This window comes from Chaetodon auriga, chromosome 14, assembly GCF_051107435.1.
Source record: "Chaetodon auriga isolate fChaAug3 chromosome 14, fChaAug3.hap1, whole genome shotgun sequence".
Taxonomy (NCBI): Eukaryota; Metazoa; Chordata; class Actinopteri; order Chaetodontiformes; family Chaetodontidae; genus Chaetodon; species Chaetodon auriga.
The window spans coordinates 25361902-25388910 of NC_135087.1; the positions used below are offsets into that span (position 1 = coordinate 25361902).

The window sequence follows — 27009 nt, forward strand, 5'->3', positions numbered from 1 at the left end:
CAGCTCACGATCATGTGTAATAAGGAAGAGTCACTTAAAGGTAAAACTTCTTTAAGCAGCTTAGTTGGGGTGGGGTCTCGAATACAGGTTGATGATTTTGATGACGAAATTATTGAAATTAGTTGGTGAAGGTCGACAGGTGAAAAACAGTTTAAAACTGCGACAGGTAACAGTTTCTATGGTTTACGGTTTTAATAAACAATACATGCAATAATGATGGGGCAATAAACAATATATACAATGAAATTTACAATGTGCAGGTATTTATGTTGACAGTGACAGTGAATGATGAATGTACATGTTAGAAATTGTGCATTACTGGATTATAAATGGCTAGTCAGTGGATGTTTTGCTGTCAGAGGATTCATGATGCCGTATGACTAGCTAACTGTTCATCAGGGTGATGGCCTTTGGCAAGAAGCTGTTTTTGTGCCTGATTGTTTGGCCTTCAGTGATATGTCTCGCCTAACAGAGGGGAGAAGTTGGAACAGGTTGTTTCCAGGATGCAAGGGGTCTGCACTGATGTTTCCTGCCCATTTCCTCAGCCTGGAGGTGTGTTTGCCTGGCAGGCAAATTACAAGGGGTCCAGCCTGTTTTTTAGGTGAGTCAACACCAGTCTCTCAAAGGATTTCATGAACACAGATTTGATCTGATTAGTTGATCTGCTGACGTGCTGAGGTATGCGTATCACTTCCTGTTTCCGTTTGCTGCATCAGTAGTAGCGTACGTCTGTTGCTTTTGCATGTCTGAGTGTAATTTGCTCTGTCTTTTGTTACAGCGACTTACTACCCGCTATTTAAAGTAACATTATGTGGCGATGCAACGAGGGTTATATTTTACTTTAGTTGGTTATAAATGTCCGACAACGCCACCTAGGGGCATTTCACCCCCAGGAAAGATGCTTGTACTGACCACAGGTCACACAGGTTCGACAGACACCAGAGACTGACGTGATTCCACAATAGGATGCACCAATGAAAATTTATTAGCAACATTTTCTTTAATAAAAAGGCACAGGGCTGAGGGCTCACCAGGCAGAGATGACTAGCTGAGGGGGAAGGGTCCTGACACTGCACACCACACGTGAGAAAAAGAAACACACAACATTGACGGACACCCAAGTGCACTACTACAAGGAGTGAAGGGACCACCACCGCAGGGGGGGTCAGTCAGCCACTCGCCACACCGTCCCAACAGCTCCTGCCCAATAAACAGAGACAAATTAATTAACAAAGAACATATATTAAGGAATAACTAAATAACCCAAATCCCAAAACCTACTAAACAATAACTAATGATAAAAATGAACTGCAAACCATAAATACCATACAAAAATAAGACCATATACAAACAAGGACAACTAAATTAATAAGGCTTAAGAACAAAAGACCCAAAAACCAGACGAAAGGAGGAAAAGAACTAATAATAACAATAACAATAATAATAATAATCAAACAACTGCAAGCGAGCAGTAGCAAAAGCGCAGCGACAGAACAGCAGTAGTGCAGCGGCTGCTCCAGAGGTGGAGGCACTTCGACAGGACAGGTGCAGCCTCCCAGGTAGCAGGCGAGGTAGCCGTGAAGAGACCCAGCTTAACACTGCAAGCAGAAACCAGAGTCAGAGTCCTGCGCGGCTCCGCGTAAGGGACGCCAGACAGCCTACCTCAGGAATCCAATGCAGTGCGTGAATTATTACGCACAGCTCCGCGCCACACGCACACACCCAGCCCCCCACCTCCGGCAAGAATACGGCCGACTCCGCTAAAAAAGCAGGAAAAGCACATCAGACACGCCACTACTATGACTCCAACATGCCGCAATGGCCTTGGAACATACCTGACAAATGAACAGAAGAAGCTCAGCGACCAGCGTCTTGAGACAGCCACATGGATCCACCAAGCCACGCCAAACAATGCTCCCATGTACAGTCCAGCTCCAGCAACAGAGAAAAACGCACATCTGAGGCGCATAGCCCTCCCGCAGATAAAGCTGGGCACAGCCCCGCCCCATAATCAAGGTGGAATTGCACCCAGCCTAGTGACATCTGATGGGTGGGGGAGCAAATGAACAAGCCCACACAGCCATTCCTACTGAGTTACTATGTTTAAAACCCACAAGTGGAGACGGACCATGCCGTCCTACCACAATTAGTTCCGCTCAAGCACCCAAAAGTCTGTATTTTTAGCGACCACTAATTTTACTCGTCTACACGCTTGTCTGCTCTGCTAGTTACACCAGTTTAGCCTAGCAGTTAGCAATGGCTTCTCTCTCTCCCTCTCCAGCTCTCTCCCGCTTGGTGTGTCAGATGTTTAGCTACTCCTCTACCTCCTTTCGTGATACTGGTACAATTAATAAATGTAGTTTATTTGGTGAGTTGGAAGCGCAGCTCCGCACCATGTACACCAATCCATTAGCTGTAGTTAGCCAGGCCCCCATAGCTGGTGCTGACCAACCAAGTGCAGCTCCGGCTAGCCATCCCTCGACATCTCCCGAGCAGCTGGGAAACCAGGTAGGCTGGGTGACTGTTCAAAGGAAGTAGTCACAAGCTGAAGCCAACGGTTCACCCCTGACCACTTCATATTTCTAACAGGTTCTCCCCACTCAACGACCATGACAGAAACCAACTCTGATTATTGGCAGGTCCATTTTGAGAAACGTAAAGTACACGACACCAGCGACCATAGTCAAATGACTGCCGGGGGGCAGATTGGGTGATGTCAAATCAAATTTGAAACTGCTGGCTAAGGATAAGTGTAAAAACAGTAAGATTGTTATTCACATCAGTGGTAATGACACACAGTTACACTGAAAAAAGTGAAACTACTGTGTCATTCCTTTAAAGTGTATTTTTAAATTGGTCTAATGAAAAATTATGGCTTCATGTTTAAAACTGATATTTTCCGTTTGCTTCAAAGCAAATGTCACTACCTGTGGACAAAATAAAAAAAAAAACACTTCTGCTCAAATGGTATTTTCACTTCAAACCAAACGTTTTCCTGTCACGTGACCATGTGACGTCACATCAGGCCTCTCTTTTCGACCGTCGAAGTCCGCCATTGTTGTTTCCTCGCATCAAGTGCAGACGGCAAGAGTGAACTCTGTCCTGTGTGGAAACTCGTTAAAAAAAGGTAAGAATTCAAAACTGTGCTATTTTAGTGCAACACACGCTTTCTGTGTACATTTATGGTCAGTGGCAGAGTGAACAACTGACATTATCTTAAAGACTGGCTGTGAATTTTGTGCACTACGCAAATGCTAGCTTAACGAGGTCGGTTGCAGAAACATTAGCAACAACTAAACGTTTGTTCTAGTTGCCTGTGTTTAACAAGTGCGAAGTTAATGTTGTTGTTAATATTATTGTGAAGTCGCGTTATGAAAGAATATGCGTAAATGATTGTGATAAGGCTTGAATAAAGTCCAATAGGTCTGTAGGTGTGTGAACGCAGGTAGCTCCAGCAGGAGGGGCTGGGGGGTGGGGGGGAGCGGAGAAAGAGTGTGATTTTGTGAGGGAGTTCATTGTAAGTTTACTGTTGTGTTCGGCGCTTCTTAATTGATTGCCATCATTGGTAAACAAACACACATGGCTTGGTGCTACAACCGAATTTCACAGCTGTGAGATGATTGGCTGTTTGCTTGTCAGGGAGCATTCAGGGATATGATTGGCTGTTTGAATGCTAGGCAGGGAGCACATGTGGGACTATTTGTTACATGATTGGCTGATGAGCAGTTAGCCCCCCCATAAATAAATATATAAATAATAAAATAGTGTGCAGAGTAAATAAATTGCAGACAATATTTTATTCATTCAGTGTGACCCAGTATCAAAGGATCCACAGAATATAATTCCATTCTCTCATCTGCCTGTATAATCCAGTATAGTACAATACCAGAATGCCTAAGGTCTAATAAATTGTAGTCTGCAATGCAATACTAACTGTCCCAATAAAAAACTAAATGTGAAATCTTTCATTTCTGTTACAGGTTTGCTCCTGAAAAGATTGCAGTTGGTAAGTCTGTAAATGAACAACTGTGGAAATTATTTTAATTAATGTTTAAGTGTCATTGACATTTTTTTATTTGTTATATTTCACTAATTGCAAACAGAAATAACTTCAGTTTCATCAGACAATAACAATAAAAAAGGAAAACAATTTCATACAGTTTTAAATAATGTTAAAATGGAAGTAAAATGTTAAAAGATTGATTGCAGCTATTGTAGCAAGAAATAAATCATAGTTTTTTGTGTCTCATACACTGTTCATGCACTTACGCCAGCTGTTGAATTAGCTATAGTGGTGTCTGCAGATTTTCAGGATGGTGTGATTAATTCATAAGATTTCAATACAAGTTTTAAAATACTCTGAATTAATATAATGAAACAAATAACTAATAGCTTTTAGGGGTGTTGCTTTCGTTCTGAACAAGTAACTTGATAACAAACTACTAAACTACTACTTCGTTAGATTAAGTTCAAATGAACCATCTACCATGTGGCATTGTATCAATTTTATTAAGTGTTAAATGGGTAAGGTGGGTCTTCTTTTTCTTTTCTAGTCTTCCAATGAATGTGGAAATGCAAAGACTGTGGCGCCTGTGTCTCACAAAGATCTGAGCTTCTTAAACATTACAAGCTTGAGCACAGACATTATGGACGCCACCACTCCTACCCATGCATCCATTTAAACTGCCCATGTACCTGCAAAACTTGGAAGGCACTTTTGACCCACTTGTCAAGATCTCATCAGTCATCATCACAAACTGAAACTGACTTGACCACATTTAAATGTCTCTTATGCCACATCAGTGAACATTCAACTTTAACAGACTATTTTCAACATATAGCTCAGCATCTGAAAAACAGTGAAACAGTTGATTGTGTGTTTAAGGGTTGTTCGTACAGAACAAATATTTATGGTTCATTTCAAACTCACAGAAGCAGAAATCATAAGAATTACACAGTAAGTGACTTAAAGCCTGAAATACTTGTGAAACAGGGGTCAAGCGGAGGTCTTTCAGTCGAAAGCCATGACAGTGTCCAGATTGATATTGAGCCCTCAGATGTAAATGGAGAGGACCTGGGTGATTCAAGTTTTGATGTAAATGATTTGGCACATAATGCAGATGATTTGGCACATAATGCAGAGCTCAAAGTTGCTTCACTCTTACTGAAGCTTGAACATATCTATCTTGTCTCCAGTGTTGCTGTTGATGAACTTTTACAAGAGTTTAACTATTTACTTGGCACTACTTCTGTACCCCTTGTCCATCAAACCATATCTCAGCACTTACAGAATGAAAATTATCAAGTAGATGAGATTATTGTGCAAGAGCTAGCATTTTTTAGATTTATCAATCAATTTGAAATCTCCCCATCAAATTCAGTCTGATAAAATTCAGTATAGATGCTTTTATGATGGTAGTAAGTATAAAGAAAATTTGCAGTTGTCAAAAGAGTGTGCTATTTCACTTATATTATACATTGATGACTTTGAAATCTGCAACCCCCTAGGTACTTCGAAAAAAAAAACACAAAATCTGTGGGGTATATTGGACATTGGGGAACTTACCTGCTAGTTTTCACTCATCACTGTCTAATATATATTTAGCTGCACTTATTCATAGTGACGATGTTAAGTGCTATGGTTTTGAGAGGGTACTGAAGCCATTAATAGATGATCTCATTACCTTACAACAAGAAGGACTGTTTATTGCCAAGTTGGGGAAAACTGTGAAAGGGTTTGTTCACTGTGTAGTGGCAGACAATCTCGGGGCACACAGTTTGGCAGGGTGTGTGGAAAATTTTTCAGGTAAATATGTTTGCAGGTTCTGTACAGCAGAAAATGTAGACATTCAAACAACAGAGGTCAGGTCTGGAGCATTTTGTTTAAGAAGCAAGGAAATTCATACTTCTCATCTTAAAGCTATTGAGGAAAACTCATTGGATTGTCATTTTGGTGTAAAAGCGAAGTGTGTTCTGTCAGAAAATCTGCCATATTTCAGTGTGACAGAGAGTTTTCCCCCAGATATAGCTCACGATCTGTTTGAAGGAATTATTCCTGTTGAGATTGCTCTTTGTCTTACTGTGCTAATTTCCAAAAAATATTTTACATTAGCAATTTTGAATGAAGCAATAGCAACATTTCCATTCAAGTGGAGTGATAAAACAAACCGGCCCCATCTTGTGCCCCTCACCTATGCTACAAAAAGAACGATTGGAGGGAACGCACATGAGAATTGGAGCCTGTTGAGATTTCTTCCTCTCTTGATTGGAGCCAGAGTTCCTTCAAACGAACCAGCATGGCAGGTCCTGTGTGATTTGAAGGACATAGTAGAACTTTGTGTTGCACCTCTTCATACTGAGGACTCCATTTCTTATCTGGACTTCAAGATATCTGAACACAGGGCAGTATTCCAAGAGGTGTTGGGATTTATTTCATTTCATGTTTATTAAAAGGAAGTTCTTAATAGTATTTAATAGTTAAAAGAAGATTGCACTGTTGCTACAGTTAAAAATGTATTGAAGAACTATTATTTGCTTACTGCATGTTAAAGTACTTGATATATGGACTATTTGAGTTTGTTTTGGAAGGAATATAAGACGCTTTTATTTTGAAGGAGTTTTTCCAGGAAGTGCCTAGGCGCTATGTTGTTGACTTTAGTGTGTGCCGCGGGTGTGCCGCTGCTAGCTAGAGAGAAAAAGAAGACTTGCACGTAACGTACTGAAAACAAGCTACCTTCTTTTTTTATCACTGTTTTTCCACCGTGTTTGTACATTTTCTTGAAGCTGCAAGAAGTCAGTAAACTTTTCAAAACGTTATTTCGGACTCTTATTTCACCCTTTTAAGAACTTTCAATTACATTTTGGTGCCGAAACCCGGGAAGTGACTTTGTTGATGTTCTGAAGTTGGAAGTTAACGGCTGAAATGTCCGACGACATGGAACGTATGAAGAAAAAGAGAGGAGTAGTGCGTGCTGGAGTATCAAAGCTATTTGCTCGTATGGAAGAAGAAGCAAACAAGGAGGAATACGAAAAGGATTATGATTCACTGCGTGAAATGCTGTCTTTATTAACGACCAAGGAGGGACAATTAATGGAGCTGGACAAAGGCATTGAACAGAAGACGCCAACGGAGGATTTAGACCATGAAATGGAGTCCCAACAGGAATATCAGGACCGCATTATTACGTGGAAAACACGTGCAAGTATACTGATCCAGAAGAGCCCTGGCGCATGGGAGGAGTCTGTGAGTAGGCGCACTAGTGCGGGAAGTTCAAGCTCCCTGGCAAGACAGACTGTTAAACTGCCCAGGTTAGTGATTGAAAAATTTAATGGAGAAATAAGCCAGTGGCAAGAATTCTGGAGTCAATATGACACTGCTATCCATTCAAATGATGCGCTGTGTAAGAAGGAAAAATTCACTTATCTGAAATCCTACCTAACAGGAGCAGCAGCAAAAGCGGTAGCGGGTCTCACATTGACAGACAGTAACTATGATAATGCAATTGACTTGCTTAAGAACAGGTTTGGAAGAAAGGACATTGTGGTCAGTGCACACATGTCAAAACTGCTAACCTTGACACCTGTGAAAAGATCATCAGATACAGCAGCACTGAGATTTCTCTATGATGAATGTGAAATACAGATTCGCAGCCTAGAGTCCCTAGGTGTTCACAGTGACACATACGGCACCCTGCTATGCCCTGTTTTACTGCAGTTGATACCAGATGACCTGGCTTTAGACTACACACGCACATTGGACACTGATGGTGAATGGAAAGTGCCTGAGCTAATCAAATTCCTGCAAAACGAAGTGCAAAGTAGAGAAAGAGCACTACAACTGACCAGGTCAGGCAGCTCCCAAAAGGACAATTCCCAAAGTAACAGAACATTCACAAAACAAGTGTCATCCAATGGGTATAAATCCAAAACTGTTCCCTCAGCAGCTGCATTGCACACAGCCAGTAATGCCCCCCAGACCTGTGTGTATTGTGACAGTCCCAGTCACAAACCAGAGAACTGCTCAGACACCACAGTGACTGCTCGAAAGGAAAAATTGAAAAAAATGGGAAGATGCTATGTGTGCCTAGGCCCCAAACATATAGCTAAATACTGTAAAGTCAAAGGTGTCTCATGTGCCTTGTGTGGTCGCAGACACCACCAGTCAGTCTGTGATCCAAAAGAAGTGCAGCCAGACACTGCTAACAGCAACAGTACAGATGCTGTGGTCTCTTCTGTGTCTAGCACAATGAAACCAAAACCAAATGAACCCAACGCAGTGCTACTTCAGACAGTTAAGGCCTGGACAGAAGGCCCAGCAGGCAGAAAAATAGTGCGTTGCCTATTAGAGGCAGTCAAAGAAGCTTCATACACGAGGACTTGGTGAAGACACTGAAACTGCCAGTATTAAAGCAAGAGACATTGAACCTCCATACCTTTGGATCTGCTGGCCCCATGACAACCAAGCGCAACATTGTCAAAATAGTGCTAGAGAATGTGTGGAATACACAGCAAAGTATTGAAATTGCAGCAGTTGAGACCCCACAAGTGTGCACTGCTGTAATGAAAGTGCCTGGAGAGCACATCAGAGGAGAACTCAAGAGGAGAGGTCTGCAGCTGGCAGATTTCCAGCAAGAAGGTGCTGAGGACACCGAGCTGTTGGTCTTGATTGGAGCTGACTTTTACTGGAAGGTAATGACGGGCAAGGTGGAAAGACTAACAGAGTCACTAGTGGCCTTAGAAAGCACATTTGGATGGACTGTACAAGGGCCAGTCCCAATGTCTAGTGTAACAGACACAACCTGCATGCACATCAGCCTGGATGAGGACACTCAGATCTCAAAACAGTTGCATGCTTTTTGGGAAATAGAATCACTGGGCATTGTGAATGACAAGGCTGAGAAACAAGAAGATACAGAGGCTCTTCAGAGCTTTGAGCAGACTGTAACATTCAATGATGGTCGCTACCAAGTTGAATTACCATGGCGACATGACAGCCCACATCTACCAGACAACTTCAGAGTTGCAAAGAAAAGATTTGAGAGCCTGAAGAGGAAGCTGAGCGCTGATGCCACTCTGTACACAAGGTACAACAATGTGATTGAGGATTACCTACAGCAGGGAATATGTGAGGATGTCCCAGAGAATGATTCAGCAGTAGAATCAACAGAGACTGTGAAATATTACCTACCTCATCATGCTGTACTCCGGGAGGAGAAAGCGACGACCAAGCTGAGAGTAGTGTTTGATGCCTCATCACACGAGGCTGGAAGCCCCTCACTAAATGACTGTCTGTTAACTGGGCCAAACCTAAACCCTGATCTGTTAGATGTGCTAATCAAATTCAGACTGCACAAGATAGCTTTCACTGCAGACATCACCAAGGCTTTCTTGCAAATAGCCCTAGCAGACAAAGACAAGGATTCAGTTAGGTTCGTGTGGCTACATGGACCCCCCACCAAGGACTGTGACAACGAGCTGCGCATCATGAGAATGAGTAGAGTGGTATTTGGAGTTTCACCAAGCCCTTTCCTCCTAGCTGCAACCATTAGGAAACACATCCAACAGTATGAGGCAGCCCAACCAAAAGCAGTGAAGGCACTGAGAGAGTCCTTGTATGTAGATGATCTGATCTCGAGCTCATGTGACGTGGAGGAGGCCTATTCAGTCACAACAGGAGCTAAGAACATTCTGTCTGTTGCTGGAATGAACCTGCGCAAATGGGCCACAAACTCACCAGATCTCAAATCGAAATGGGCAGAGAATGGATTCGAACAAGCTATAGAACCTGTCACTTGTGGGAATGTACTCAAGGTGCTAGGCCTAGTATGGAAACCAGAGGAAGATCACTTTGTGTTTGACTTAAATGGACTGTTAGACCTTTTGAAGGACAAGCAAAACACAAAGAGAAGTGTGCTGCAAACCTCAGCTCGTATTTTTGACCCTATTGGGTTCCTCACTCCGTTCACCATTAGAGTGAAGCACCTTTTCCAACAACTGTGGGAGAGAGGAATTGGTTGGGATGACCAGTTACCACCAGACCTGGCAAAAGAATGGAACCAGTGGTGCTCAGAACTGCCACTGCTCCACCTTGTGGCGATTCCCAGGTGGTGCCACATTGAAATCCAACCAAACATGCAGTCACTGGAACTACATGTATACTGTGATGCTAGTGAGAAGGCGTTCGGTGCTGTTGCATACATGCAAGGAAAGAACCAAGACGGGGAAATTGTGAAAAGCTTTGTTGCATCAAAGTCGAGAGTTGCCCCTCTAAAGAAACTGACTTTACCACGTTTAGAGCTGATGGGAGCGCTGGTCGGAGCCAGGTTGGGAAACAATCTGCTGAAATCCCTGAAGATGGAAAAGAATCAGCTCAAGATGTGGACAGACTCCATGATCACCTTGCACTGGATACGCAGCTCAGCACACAAATGGAAGCCCTTTGTGGAAAATAGAGTGACTGAAATCCAAAATCTGACAAACCCAGAATCATGGTCACACATCAATGGCAAAAATAACCCTGCTGATCTACCCACCAGAGGCCAGAGCGTTGACAATCTCATCCAGAGTGAGCTGTGGTGGAATGGCCCTGCTGCTTCACTGTCAGCTGAACCAACAGACACAACTGAGCCTGAGGAGGACTGTATTACTGAGGACGCAAATGCTGAGCTTAGGACTAAGTTCGCAGTAGCCGTACAGTTTACTAGCACTGACCCAGCTGAACCACTGTTGGACCTTGACAAGTACAGCAGACTGAGAACAGTGTTCAGAATAACTGCATGGGTGAAGAGGTTTGTGAACAATGCTCGCTCAAGCCAAAGGACCCATGGAGAGCTAACTGCAGAGGAGCTCACTGCAGCTGAAATGTACTGGGTAAAGGTGACACAAGAGCAAGGTTTCAGCCAAGAATTGAGACAGCTGAAATCAGGACAAGAACTTGACAAAGATTCTAAAATCAAAGACGTGAAACCATTCCTTGATGAGAACAGCCTTATCAGTGTCGGAGGAAGGCTGCAACAGTCAGAGTTCAGTTTCAGAGAACAGCACCCTTGGGTGCTCCCCCCAAAACACAGATACACTGAGCTCTTAATTCGAAACTACCATGAAAAGGTGATGCATTCTGGGGTCAGGGATACTCTAGTGCAGATAAGGGAGAGCTACTGGATATTGAGAAGCAGACAGCTGGTAAAGCAGATTGTGGCACGCTGTCACATCTGTAAGAGACTAAAAGTGAAACCAGCTCAGCAAGTTACTGCCCCCTTACCAAAAGACAGGACTACAGAGTCCCCACCATTTGAGGTCATGGGCATTGATTTTGCAGGCCCGCTGTATGTCAAGTCAGACAGCCAGACAAAGAAGGCATACGTAGCACTGTTCACATGCGCTGTCACTCGGGCAGTGCATTTAGAGCTCGTATCTGACATGTCCACAGAGAACTTTCTCTTAGCCTTGAAGAGATGCATTGCAAGACGTGGGCTATGTAAAGTCATTTATTCTGACAATGCCAGGACTTTTAAAAGAGCAGACCAAGATCTAAAGGAGCTATGGAAGTCATTCAAAGAACCCGAGCTCACTGCATTCTTTACCGAAAAGGGCATTTCATGGAAGTTTATTGCTGAGAGAGCTGCTTGGTGGGGCGGCTTTTGGGAAAGACTCGTGAGGTCAGTGAAGACATGCCTAAGAACAGTCCTAGGAAAGGCCTCATTGAACTTCGAGGAGTTAACCACCACCCTCACAGAAGTGGAGGCTGTGCTGAATTCTAGGCCACTCTCATATGTACACAACGATGCAGATGAGCCCACCCCCCTGACACCCGCTCATTTCCTAGTTGGGAAAAGACTGACTTCCCTGCCACCAAAAACTATGATTCCGGAGATTCAGTCAGCCAATCTCAGCAGAGAAAACATGGGACGCAGATGGAGGTACCGCCAGAGACTATTAAACACATTCTGGACGCGCTGGCGTAAAGACTATCTACTGGATCTGAAATCAGCACATAAGTGTGACACACCCAAACCCACTGAGCTCAAAGTGGGAGACGTCGTGCTGATTGGAGAGGATAAGATACCCCGACAAACCTGGAAAACAGGCAGAATTCAAGAACTGTTTCCAGGGCGAGATGGACTGACACGCTCATGCACAGTCCGTACCCCTACAGGGACACTATTGAGAAGACCTGTGCAACTGATCTATCCTTTGGAAATAACCTAACCTTATTCAGGCATAGATTAGTAGTGATGAACATTGTTCATGGGGCGGGAGAATGTTGGGATTTATTTCATTTCATGTTTATTAAAAGGAAGTTCTTAATAGTATTTAATAGTTAAAAGAAGATTGCACTGTTGCTACAGTTAAAAATGTATTGAAGAACTATTATTTGCTTACTGCATGTTAAAGTATTTGATATATGGACTATTTGAGTTTGTTTTGGAAGGAATATAAGACGCTTTTATTTTGAAGGAGTTTTTCCAGGAAGTGCCTAGGCGCTATGTTGTTGACTTTAGTGTGTGCCGCGGGTGTGCCGCTGCTAGCTAGAGAGAAAAAGAAGACTTGCACGTAACGTACTGAAAACAAGCTACCTTCTTTTTTTATCACTGTTTTTCCACCGTGTTTGTACATTTTCTTGAAGCTGCAAGAAGTCAGTAAACTTTTCAAAACGTTATTTCGGACTCTTATTTCACCCTTTTAAGAACTTTCAATTACAAGAGGTTTTCCCCCACAAAAGAATACGGCCCAAACTGCATTTTCTTGAGCACTATCCCCAGTTGATACGCCAGTTTGGCCTCCTTGTAGCACTATGGACTATGAGATATGAAGCCAAACATAGCTTTTTCAAAAGAGTAATTGGTCATACGAACTGTTATAAAAATGTATTGTGTTCATTAGCCCAGAGGCACCAATTTCAGACTGCATATAATCTGCACATGTCTGAATTTGCTAAACCATCTTTGGAGGTTACTGACATTTCACTTTCCCTTGATGTTATCAATCAGGATATTGCACTAGCAGTCAAAGAGAAACACCCACATATGGACACTGTGAACCTTGCAAAAAATGTATCCTACAACGGCTATAACTACAGGACTGGAATGGTGGTAGCCCATGGGTCTCTGGCTGGACTTCCAGAGTTTTGTGAAATAGTTCTGTAATAACCTGATAAATATCAGTTCTATTTAGATATTGTTTTCCTATCATTTAAATGTGTGGATATTTTCAAGTATTGATGAAATGCCTGATTACTATTCAGTTGTCATGGTTACATTCAAATTCACATGATGAATAAGAGGTTAAAATATATTTAATTTACAGTTAAAATATGTGCCTTTAAAAATGTATTTCATTGCTGGTTCGATACTTTAAAAATGTTAAAAGTTGTATTTTGTAGTAATGATCCATAAAGTTTCATTTCCGGTTCACCTGGGTGTGAGAGGAAGTAGGAGAAAAGTGCGCAGAAAGAAAAGCGACGAGAAGAAGCAGGAGGACAATGGCGTAGCGCATGGAGAGAGACAAGAGAGTGAGGAGACAGACTACCCCGTGTTTATACTTTTTTTTAATTTTTTTGTTCAGTTAGACTGTTAACGGTTTGCCAGCCGACACGCTCTTAAATTACAGAGTTACGGACTGTGAATTGCCGACCGAGCGTGTCTGTTTTCTGCTGCAAATTAAGCTAGCTGAGTTAGCTTAGCCGCCGCCGCCATCGTGGGAGAGACGCTGTCGCATTCTTTTCCCCGCACGGACGTCGGAGGAGGCTGCCTGAGCTGAGGAGCTTCAGCGGATGTCGTGGCTGTGTGTGCTGAAGGCCGAGGACCGGCTTTTCCCTCTGGTTGGAGAGGTTGTGGATACTGCTGCTCATTGCTGCTGCTGCTGCTGCAGACGAGAGACCAGAGGAGGATTTCCCTGCGGTAGGAGCCGTTTCCATTTCCCCACACGGAGGTACTGTTGTCTGCCTGAGCTCCAACTTTTAATGCGCGCCAACGATCCAAAAGCAAGCTTGCTAAATCAAACTTAAACAAAGAGTGCACTCAGAAACTAAGACAATTTATTAAAGAAACCCCAGGTATTTTATTTTATTTTTTATTTTTCATATTAAAAGGTTGGCATTTGTATTAAAATATTGTCAATACGTTCTCTAAACTGAGATTCAGTGTTTGTGTGTTTTTGCCTCGTGTTTATGGTGTTTTATGTATTTCTATTTACATTACTATCAAGACAGTGAGAGTCATAATTTACCCTAGACAGTTAATTTACACTGAGATGTCTCTTTCACCATATAAGTACAAATTTGAGTTTGAGGAGCTTTACTTCTTTATTTAGTGTTAAGTAAAGGGTTTCACATTTCACGAGCCGATGGTGAAAAGGGTTACATTTTTGGGGGCTCGTCCGGGATGATGTTTTGAAAAATTGATAACTTTTTTTCCACACCTGAGTCTATATTGAGCTGTATTGCTAACATTTTGCAATATTGAGTGCACTGATAAAGTAATTGCATTTACAGAATTTTTTTTCTGTCTTGAGCTGAGAAAATGGATGCTACAGAGATTGAGGCTTGGTGTAAAAGGAAGCAGCTAGCTTGTGAAAATGCAGTAATTTTGAGTGATGTTAGCTCTGATGTCCCAGACGATATTCTGCTTCAAGCTTTGAGTCAGGTTAAGGCATTTGGGAAAGCTGAGATAGCTGACCGCTGTTTTGACATAGCTTCCAAAACACAGTTTGTCCTGATTAAGACATCCACTGACCTGACTAAGCAAACCGTACCTGACTTTGTTGAACTTCCTGGAGAGGCCCGGCCTTGGCCTGCTCATGTGCTCACAGCTCCTGTAGAAAGTCAAGAGTTTGAAGCTAAACTGATGTCGTTTCTGGAAAATGAAGGGAAGACTATCACTGATGTTAAAGGCCTACTCAGCCCTTCATCCCTTGATATGAACACTGCACTGATAAATGCCATCAGCTCCCTAGTGGATAAATGTAACACAGTGCCTGCTGATACTTACAGTTACCGAAAGCTCCGCCTGTTCTCTGGAGTAAAACCCACTCCTAGTGGGGAGGAAGAGTATGACGCATGGGCAGAGCAGACAATGAACTTGTTGGAAGAGTGGCAGTGCAGTGACAATGTGAAGAAACAAAGAATAGTGGAATGCCTTAAAGGTCCCGCTGCTGACATAGTGAGATTTCTAAGAGCACAGAGCCCTGATGCAACTTCATATGACTATATGCAAGCTTTGGAAACAGCATTTGGAACAACTGAGAGTCCAGCTGATCTCCTCGTCAAGTTCAGACACACATATCAAAATGAAGGTGAAAAGTTGTCTACCTACCTGTTGAGGCTAGATAAACTGTTACACTGTGTTTTCCGGAAAGGAGGAGTGGAACTGTCTGACATGAACCAGCTGCGCATTGAGCAAGTTGTGAGAGGTGCATTGCAACAAGACATGATCGCACTTCGCATCCGCATGACACACAAGCTGCGAGATCCTCCCACTTTCAATGAGTTGTTGAAGGAGGTGAGGGAAGAAGAGGATATGCTTCAGAGCAGAAATGATGCTAAGAGCACAGTGATGTCACAGTCTGTCACTTCAGTTTCCAAGTCTGCTCCTGAAACCAAAGTCAGTCCTGAAGTGGAGCAGTTGAAAAAAGACATCAGTGTCATGAAAGCTGAAATGCTCAATCTCAAAGCTGCTACAGTTGCAACGCAGTCACACCCAAAGACCACAATCTGAAATCCCTGCCAAGACAAAATACAAAAAAAATGCAACCCCACAAAGATCTGGCAATGAAGGGGATAGATCTGGAATATTTTGTTATAGATGTGGGGAGGATGGACACTTTAAAAGAGACTGTGAAGGTGAAGAAAACCTACAAAAAGTCAACAAGCGCCTCATCAAACTGACAAAGAAATCGGGAAACTACCGCGGGAACCAGTAAAGGAACGGCCTGGCTTCCCGGTGGTTGAAACACGTTCCACCAGGTGCATCAACCCAGATGAAAAAGTGGATGACACTATACCAGAAGGCTTAGTGGGCCCCAGCTCTGTTGTATCAGTGCAAATTGAAGGCATCTATTCTAAAGCCATACTCGACTCTGGATCTCAGGTGACTCTACTGTACAGATCCTTCTACGACAGATATTTGACACATTTGCCATTGACACCTATCAGCGTCTTAGAGATATGGGGTCTCAGTCCTGCTGATTACCCTTACGATGGCTATCTGTCACTTAAGCTGGAGTTTTTGGAAGCTGATGTAGGAGTGGCTGAGACCATTTATGCCCTTGTGTTGGTTTGTCCCGACCCAGTTGTGAGAGGTGAAGCTTCCATCATTGTTGGCACAAACACACCAACTGTGAGACGACTGCTCAAATGCTGCAAAGAAAAAGGAGGAGAAAACTTTGTGAGCACCCTGCACATGCATCCAGTATTCAAACAAGTTTTCAATGAGCTTTCAGAACTCCCACCTGATGACGACAGTCACAAAAGAGGAACTGTGTGGTTCACTCAAAACAAACCTGTCACCTTGCGGCCTGGAGGAATAGCCAGAGTGACTGGTGTGCCAAAGTTCCGAGGAATGCCAAGCACTCAAGCCATTCTCGTGGACTCACCTGAGGAACCTGCAGAGGAACCAAGGTTTCCAGAACAGCTCCTGGTAAGACCAGAGTTGCAAGCTTCTATTGTTGTGATGTCTAAGAGAATTACTGTGCTAGTCAGAAATGTGTCTTCCCGAGAAATCACCTTGACTAGAGGGATGCCAATTGCCCACTTGTTCCCAGTCGACGTTGTGTCATCATCTCCTGCAAAGGAAGAGGCCGACACTAAGTCAGCTGAAAAAGTGACCCCTTCCTCTTTTAACTTTGGAGACTCACCTGTCCCTGAGGAATGGAAGAAAAGATTGGTCGGAAAAATGATGGAACGCAGTGAGGTTTTCTCTACTCATGAGTTTGATGTAGGATGCAGTAAAAGCACACAGCACACTATCAAAACCACTGATGACAAACCATTTCGAGAGAGGTCTCGCCGGCTGGCGCCTGCAGATGTGGAGGCACTGAGACAGCATCTGTCACAACTGAAAGATGTAGGGATCATCACTGAGTCACGTAGTCCTTATGCCTCGCCAATTGTGGTGGTGAGAAAGAAAACCGGAAAAATAAGGATGTGTGTGGACTTCAGGACTCTAAACCGCCGCACTGTACCTGACCAATACACAGTGCCAAGAATCGAAGATGCTCTGGCTTGTCTCAGTGGAAGCAAATGGTTTAGTGTTCTGGACCTCCGCAGTGGTTACTATCAAGTGCCTATGAACGAAAGTGACAAAGAGAAGAAAGCTTTTATCTGTCCTGCTGGCTTCTATCAATTTGAACGAATGCCACAAGGAGTGACAGGAGCTCCTGCAACTTTTCAGCGAATAATGGAACAAACTGTTGGAGATATGAACTTGCTTGAGGTCTTGGTCTATCTCGATGATCTCATTGTGTTTGGAGCGACGCTTGAAGAGCATGAGACCAGGTTGTTAAAGGTGCTCGACCGCCTCAAAGACGAAGGTCTCAAGCTGTCACTGGATAAATGCCAGTTTTGTCAACCGTCAGTGACTTATGTTGGGCACATCATATCTCAAGATGGTGTATCAACAGATCCAGGAAAGACTGAAGCTGTAACCACATGGCCCAGACCAAGCACTGTGACTGCTCTGCGGTTGTTCCTTGGGTTCTGTGGATACTACAGACGCTTTGTGAAGGATTACTCCAAAGTAGCCCACCCCCTCAACCAGCTGTTGTCCGGCTATCCACCAGCTGCCAAGAAATCCAAAATGAAACAGGGTGACACCTACCTAAATCCATCTGAGCCCTTTGGTTGTAGGTGGGATGAAAAATGCGAACAAGCCTTCAAAGAGCTGAAGCGGAGGCTTACTCAAGTTCCTGTGCTGGCTTTTGCAAACCCACAGCTACCCTATGTGCTACATGTGGACGCTAGTCAAGAAGGACTAGGTGGCATGTTGTACCAAGACCAAGGTGAAGGGTTAAGACCAGTTGCTTTCATCAGTCGCAGCCTTACCCCATCTGAGAGATACTACCCTGCACATAAATTGGAATTCCTGGCACTGAAGTGGGCAGTCGTTGATAAGCTGCATGACTACTTGTATGGGACAAAGTTTGAGGTGAGGACAGACAACAACCCACTGACATATGTGTTGACATCTGCCAAGCTGGATGCAACAGGTCACCGCTGGCTTGCTGCATTGTCTACCTACGATTTCAGTCTCAAGTACAGATCGGGTGTTCAAAACATTGATGCGGATGCTCTCTCTCGCCGTCCACATCCGACACCAACTCAAAAGCAAGAATGGACAGACATACCTGCCACAGGTGTGAAAGCTATGTGCCAGATGTCTGTGGTGACTACAAAGAGGAACTCATTCTCAGGAAGAGTGATTGACCACTTGGGGCTCTCTATGCAGGCTATCCCACAAGCCTACTGCAATCTGACTACCCTGTGTGTCAAGGAAATGCCTGTCCTGAGTCCAGTTGAGCTGTCAACTGCTCAGCAAGAGGATCCTGGCATCAGTCAAGTGTGGTCAGCCCTGAGCCAAGGAGATGTAACCCAAGTTGACAAGACAAAACATCGAATCTGTCCCCTGCTTTTGAGAGAGTGGGATCGGTTAAACATGAAACAAGGAGTCATGTACCGAGTCACAAGTCCGCCTGGCAAATCCAGCCGTTTTCAGCTAGTCCTGCCAGAAAAGTACAGGAACATGGTAATGAAATCACTGCATGATGATTCAGGTCACCTGGGCCTTGACAAGACCTATGGCCTGATCAAAGATCGTTTCTACTGGCCTCGGATGAAGTCAGATGTTGAAGAGTACTGCAAATCCTGTGTGCGGTGCATAAAGAGGAAGACCCTTCCAAAGAAAGTTGCTCCTCTGTCTCATTTGCAAAGTAATGGCCCACTGGACCTTGTGTGTATGGACTTTCTGTCTATTGAACCAGATTCGAGCAACACAGAAAATGTTCTGGTCATTACCGATCACTACACCCGCTACGCTCAAGCTTTTCCAACGAGGGACCAAAAGGCCTCTACAGTGGCAAAAGTGTTACTTGAGAAGTATTTCATTCACTATGGACTGCCAAAGAGAATGCACAGTGATCAAGGGAGAGACTTCGAGAGTCGCCTTATCCATGAAGTACTGAGCACACTTGGGGTTGAGAAATCAAGAACGACACCCTATCATCCTCAAGGGGACCCTCAGCCTGAAAGGTTTAACAGGACATTGTTAGACATGTTAGGGACCTTGGAGCCAAACAAGAAGAAAAAGTGGAGTCAATACATTTCACACCTCGTCCACGCCTATAATTGTACTCCAAATGAAGCCACTGGGTTTTCACCATATTTCCTGATGTTTGGGCGTGAAGCCAGATTGCCTGTGGATCTATGTTTTGGAACATCCAGTGATGGCACACAGCAGAAAACTTATCTCAAGTATGTTGCTGACATGAGAAAGGAGTTAAAAGCTGCTTACGAACTTGCAGAGTCCCTTGCTACCAAGCAAAATGATGGCAACAAGAGGAGATATGACAAGAAAATCCGTTTCTCACAGCTATTGCCAGGAGACAGAGTCTTGTTATGGAACCTAGGATTACAAGGAAAGCATAAGCTGGCAGACCGCTGGGCCTCAAACCCGTATGTTGTGGAAAGTCAAATGCCAAACTTGCCAGTGTTCCGGTTGAGACCAGAAGATGGAAATGGACCCATCAAAATCCTCCATCGAAACCATCTCCTGCCACTCGTACAAAAGGTCTCCCCCGATCAAGTCCCTGATGTAGACCCTACACCTAGTAGGAGAGTCCTTCGACGGAGGAAAAAGAGGCAACATAGAGAACAGTCAGGAAAGGAAAAGACACAACAGGTGACAACAGATGAGGAATCTGGAAGAGGAGAGATCAGACCAGATGATGCTGCTGGAAATGAGTACACAGACTCAGAGGATGAGGAATATGGAATGTGGTATGAACTATCTGTTGACCCTCTCAAGTGTAAGACAGATGATGAAATGTCGGAACCATTCAGTCTGGATCTGGATGTTGTTTTCGATGATCAAGTTGGACAACAAGAAGCAGTTGAGCAAGGAGTGACACAGGACTGTGTGGAGGAACAAGGAATGGACAAAGGAGGAAATGGACCTGAGTCTGGAAAGACAACAGGGAACATTGAGTTACAAGAGACAAGTGAGACCCAAGAAAAGACTCAGAGAGATGAAACACTGGACGTGGAGACTCCCTTGTCACAAAGAGACACAGAGACTGACACTGACACTATGACTAGACGAACTCAGAAAGTCAGAAGACCCCCCTTAAAGTTAACATATGATGCCCCAGGGCAACCCAGTGTCATAGCAGCCCCTGCAGTGAGATATGTTTCTTGTTTTTACAAGTATATAGGTGTCCCAGTGGTAGCCTAATCATATCAGTTATTCTTGTTTAACACTCACTTACCAAATTGTGCCATGGTTGTTTATGTTTTGAAAACTACCAAGTCATGAGGGCATGCCTTACATTGGTGGGGGGAGAGTGTAATAACCTGATAAATATCAGTTCTATTTAGATATTGTTTTCCTATCATTTAAATGTGTGGATATTTTCAAGTATTGATGAAATGCCTGATTACTATTCAGTTGTCATGGTTACATTCAAATTCACATGATAAATAAGAGGTTAAAATATATTTAATTTACAGTTAAAATATGTGCCTTTAAAAATGTATTTCATTGCTGGTTCGATACTTTAAAAATGTTAAAAGTTGTATTTTGTAGTAATGATCCATAAAGTTTCATTTCCGGTTCACCTGGGTGTGAGAGGAAGTAGGAGAAAAGTGCGCAGAAAGAAAAGCGACGAGAAGAAGCTGGAGGACAATGGCGTAGCGCATGGAGAGAGACAAGAGAGTGAGGAGACAGACTACCCCGTGTTTATACTTTTTTTTATTTTTTTGTTCAGTTAGACTGTTAACGGTTTGCCAGCTGACACGCTCTTAAATTACAGAGTTACGGACTGTGAATTGCCGACCGAGCGTGTCTGTTTTCTGCTGCAAATTAAGCTAGCTGAGTTAGCTTAGCCGCCGCCGCCATCGTGGGAGAGACGCTGTCGCATTCTTTTCCCCGCACGGACGTCGGAGGAGGCTGCCTGAGCTGAGGAGCTTCAGTGGATGTCGTGGCTGTGTGTGCTGAAGGCCGAGGACCGACTTTTCCCTCTGGTTGGAGAGGTTGTGGATACTGCTGCTCATTGCTGCTGCTGCTGCTGCAGACGAGAGACCAGAGGAGGATTTCCCTGCGGTAGGAGCCGTTTCCATTTCCCCACACGGAGGTACTGTTGTCTGCCTGAGCTCCAACTTTTAATGCGCGCCAACGATCCAAAAGCAAGCTTGCTAAATCAAACAAAGAGTGCACTCAGAAACTAAGACAATTTATTAAAGAAACCCCGGGTATTTTATTTTATTTTTCATTTTTCATATTAAAAGGTTGGCATTTGTATTAAAATATTGTCAATACGTTCTCTAAACTGAGATTCAGTGTTTGTGTGTTTTTGCCTCGTGTTTATGGTGTTTTATGTATTTCTATTTACATTACTATCAAGACAGTGAGAGTCATAATTTACCCTAGACAGTTAATTTACACTGAGATGTCTCTTTCACCATATAAGTATAAATTTGAGTTTGAGGAGCTTTAATTCTTTATTTAGTGTTAAGTAAAGGGTTTCACATTTCACGAGCCGATGGTGAAAAGGGTTACAGTTCATATGATTGTGCTACAAGAGACACTACTTTGCATCATCAAAAAATTGGATGCCTGGTACCTGGAGCATTATCGAGCTTATGACCTTGTCATATCTGCCAGTAAACAACTACAGCTTGTTGGGGTGCAAGAACTGACTGATCCCTACCCTCTGGCTCCTTACATGGTTGGCGGAAGGCGCATCATCTCTCTGAAGAGATACATACATGCATAAGGTTGTATATGAATGGGTGTAAGTTTGGAAAAGTAGAATTCTTTAAAAGTAGCTTTTGTTTTATCAGTCTGTTTTAATTTTCAGAAAAAATACATTTTCCAAGAATGTCCCGTTATTTTCAACAGAATTGTAAATTAGATCTGTGTTGTGGCCAATTATGTACTACAACAACTAATACTATTTTTTATTCTTGTTTTTACTAGATACTTTTGGGTGGATTGACACAATGGAGAAAAGGCCAGCTAAGATGAGGATTATCTTGAATCCTGATGACACCAGGAAGCTAATTCTGCCTGGTGGTATTCCAGAAACAGTCGAGGAACTCATCAATCAAGTGAGGAAAGTGTGTGGATTAAATTGCAATGTTAGACTGCAGTACCAAGACAGAGACTTTGGAGATGCACTAGTGAACTTGACATCTACTGCTGAACTTGAAGATTTTGCAACTATCAAGGTCATTCCACTAACTGATGATGACCAAACCATCCCTGTCTGTGATGATCTGGTGTCCACTGAAACTGATGACACAGAGATCCTGTCCTCACCCTCAAGCTCTGTCTCTACAAGAACCCAGATGTGGCCAAGGGAGTTTCCCATCCCAATATTCTCCTATGACACTGAGCTCCAGTTAGAGAAGGGAAATGCAGTGTATATCTCCTCCAAGACACCATTGACTCCAAGTCCTAAGACAATATCAGACATTCTGAGAAAGGTAGCCGAAGAGATTTACAAGTACAAACCGTACCCAACAGATGCTGACTTTAGTGATGTAGCTCAAGCGCTAATCAAGAAGCATCCATGCCTTTGGGAACCCGGTTCATACAATGGTTGCTACGGATGGAAACAGAGGCTGAAGACAAAAATCGGCAACTACCGTACTCAGCTGAAGGGCATTGGGTGTGCTGAATTACTTGCAAATTCGCTGAAATCCAAAGCTCCAGAGGATGCATTGCCTGCAAAAAAAGTCAAGAGACCTAGGAGAGGAGAAGCCAACCACATACCTGACATTCCAACTGGAGAGACCTCAGATAATTTGGAAGATGAAAGACTGTCACTTTTGACAGAAGTGAAGAAGCGAAACAATCGTGCAGTGATAAAGAACAAAATGGACAAGACCTTTTCGCTGCGAAGACAGGAAATTGTGGCAAAGGAATCAGGAGTGGAGGAGGTGAAAGAGAGATGGCCTGCATTGTTTACAGTGGATGAGGTAATTAATTTTTTTCAATCAATAGCAATAGGTCAGTTGTGGCCTGTAAATTAAATTATATTTATATCTCCTATTATATGAAACCTGTGAAAAAAAAAATAGCCAAAGCAGTCACAAAAATGTCACAAAAGATCTTACAGCACAGAGTTTTAATGCAATATCTAATGTCATAACTTATGTGATGTTTTATTTTATAAAGATAAATGCTGAGTTCATGAGGATCACTACTGTTCCACTTCAACCACGATTCCTGGCCTCCTTGGACAAGCACCACAGCAAGCTGATTGAGATCATCAGGAACAAGGGAGGAGCTGTCAGGGAGAAGACCCGGGATGTGCTGAAAGTTCTTGATCAGGTGTGTACTTACTGTAATACTGCAAAACTCACCTTACATCACATTAATAGTAACATTGTAAATAGAAGCAATTGTGTTAATGTATCATTGTCATCACATTTGATTGTGGAGTTAGATTACATGTTGTAAGAAACACAATGGCATCTCGACGTTTGCGCAAACCATTTGTTTGATTACTGGACAATTACTGTAAGTCTAAGTTCCCATTGATGCATTTCCATGTTTGCATATTCAGCAACAGCATGATTTTTCATCATTTATGTTTGCACTTACCTAGAGCCTTGATGTAAGCCTAAGGAGAGAGTGTCTGCTGAAGTGCCTCATCCTTTACCTTGGGGAAGATGTGCAAAAACTCATCAAGGAGTTTCTGGTAAGAAGTTTTGCATTTATTCTATTAAGCTTTAGACAATCGTAACTGAAGTATGTATCAACAAATATTAGTCAAAAAAGTTTTAAGTTAAAATGAGTTATAAGGTCCAAAAGCGCCATCTGCTGGTCAGCAACAAGTGCTCTCAAATTGCACATCTGCTCCCCATGGAGTAATTAACAGATGAGTTACAGATGACTGAACACACAAGCCATTCATCATTATTTTTATCTATCACTGAAGAAATACGAGTATGGAATTTAATGAGATGCAACACAATAAACACATATCACAAGAGTACCCTTCCAAAGGAAAATATCTATAATCACAGGTAGGAACTATGAGTAACTGTCCGCTGAAAGTTTGCTTCAGATGCGAGAAAAAGTCTTTTGGTCTTCTGCTTTATGATTAAATCACTCCCTGCTACACAAAGGGGAGACAGACTTGTGTGCATACATACAGAGTAGCTTTTTATACAATGTGAATGTCTTGTCTTTTGTCAGGTTGGTGAGAAGGATGATGCTGAAAGCGAGCTTCAACAGTGCACAATGGCTGTGTTTGTCGTCAGAGAGGAGGAGGATCCGTTACAGCCACCACGTGACGTAGGCATCATCATTGAAGGTGTGGAGGTGCTTAATGAACTGCCATCAGTTGCACATGGTTGTGCCCTCTTGTTTGGCCTCATATATGCTCTAAACTTGAGCTATCCAGGTGAGCTCAAACACACTTTCGATGCACTGCAGAAAATATTCATGGAGATAGAGCCAAAGAAAATGACACACAGAGTGTGCAGTCTCAGTGTCAAGCTCTAAATATGGGGTCCGGTATATGTTCTGTGTTTATTTGTTATGTCCCTCCACCTCTTATTGTCCCATGCTGTAAATATCAAAAATAACACCGTCTGTGAGTGCGCACCATTTGGCACAGTCGCGTTTATATTTCGTTTGCTTCATAAACGTCCCAGTGATGGTGGACTGTCGGGAAGACGTTGACAGCCCCTCTGCCTCTTTTCCTAACTGGGAAAACTGCAGCGGGTGGTTGTGTTTGACGTGAAGGTGCATTTTTGTCGTGTTGCTGCGTTTAGCATAAACTGTTTTGAAACAATGGCGACATACCGGCTCATTTATGTTCTGTGGTTCACCGCGGTCATCTGGCTCAAATCCAAAGTGTTCCGACACGTCAGCTGTTACTTTCGGTTTAAAAACCAACTCCAATTGTTATTTATTCCTCCAAATCTCTCCCTCTACTCCTCGGGGCTCTCATGCTGCACTTTGAGGTGCGTCAGGTGCTCCGCCTCCCCACACAAAGACAGAGTGAGTGACAGGAGGGTTCACTCCTCATTACGCTAAGGAACCGAGAGGAGTCAGTTGAGACGGATGCAGTTAACGCATTAAAAAACAGTCTCGGGTAAAATATATGTATATATTAATAAATTTATATGCGATCGGCTTTTCTGATCGGCACTTTGAGAGCCCACCGATCAACCTGTTTAGTGTCCATATTGGCCGATAATGATCGGCGGCCGATCGATCGGAGCATCCCTACTGTTGAGTCTAAAGTTAATGGCTGTTCCCTTGCATCTCATGTTTTGAAGAAGAGTACAACCAGTTACACATGTGAAGATGTGCATGTAAATTGATGGTTTTATATGGTTTAAAAAGTAACATGTTGAAAAGACCAAATTTTAATATCATTTACACACACAAGTTTTTTTTTTATGTGTACAACGCATACTTTTATGGGGGTTTTTTTATGTGTAAAACGCTGCTGATTGCAAGTTTAAGGTGATGCCTATTTCAAAGTCATCAAAATAAATGGTCTTTTGAAGAGAATTTTCCTGTTTTTGTTTTTTTTTTTTCAGTTATCTCTTAAGTTAATCAGTTCAGTAAATTGTACTCCTATATTGTACGGAATTAAATTTTGTTTATGGTGATATATCAGTTTTTAAAAGGCAAAAAATATCATTGTATATCTAAGTAAGTAATACTTTGGCTTGTGACGAAAGAAAATGTATTGATTATGGTATGATTAAAAAAATACTTTGGGCTGAATCAGAAATTTAACTTGAGAAAAATTTAAAAAAATTGCGTGTAACAGAATTACAGCAATTAAATTAGTTTAATCCAAAGTAAAATTTATAATTGGATGTAATGGTAAATATTAGGTTTTCCCAAATTAAAAAAATTGCATGTAACAGAATTACAGCAATTCAATTAGTTTAATCCAAAGTAAAAATTATAATTGGATGTAATGGTAAATATTAGGTTTTCCCAAATTAAAAAAATAAGTTGTAAAAGAGTAAAAAAAATAGTTTATGTTCTTTTAATGAATAATGTTTTTACTTTGCTTGAAAGCAAATTTTTTGCTTTGTCTTAAAATAAAAAAATTATTTACATTAAATCAAAATTTACGTGTTCTACCAAATCATAAATTTAATTTGTGAAAAACTAATAAATTTAGGTGTAACAAATTACAGTAATTTTTTTAAGTTGATCCAAAGTCTCACTTTTTTCAGTGTATGCCAATCGCAGGTCACAAAAAACAATGTGGTGTGTACATACGCAAAGACAACGTCGGACTCCATAGTTTGACTGAGACCTGTGTCATGAAGAGTATGTTAGCCTAAATGAAGCTACTCCTTTGAGCCGTATTAATACTCACGTTCACAGTTGCAGCCATTTTTGACTCAAGCCTATTAATCAACCCTAAACCTAAACTCAAGTATAACGAGTTACCTGCGCCTTGGACCGCCCCTCAAATAAACATACCAGTCCTACCTTATGTTTCATCGGGCTATTTTATCTTATTTTCTTGTATTTTATTTTATCTTACCTATCTTATTCTTTTATTGACTGTTCCTCTAACGGAAGGTCTATGAACCTTTTTTAAGTTCTTTCTGGGAGGATCCTCTTTTAATCATCCTTTGATTTTATTACAAATGGCCTTTTAATAAAGACTATGTCTCTTCCTTGTCCCCTGAGCCAGTGCCCATCGTGACATCCAATAGGTTGTCACATTTTTACCCAAACCTAAACCTAAACTCAGCTATAACTCATTTGAAAGTCTTGTTCTTACTCTTTCACGTGAAAAATGGAAAAC

General features: G+C 42.4%; 1 pseudogene; it reads left to right on the forward strand.

Moving 5' to 3' along the window:
* Positions 1-2256: 2256 nt before the first annotated feature.
* On the forward strand, positions 2257-26501 carry LOC143331959 (uncharacterized; annotated as a pseudogene).
* The last annotated feature ends 508 nt before the right edge of the window (positions 26502-27009 follow it).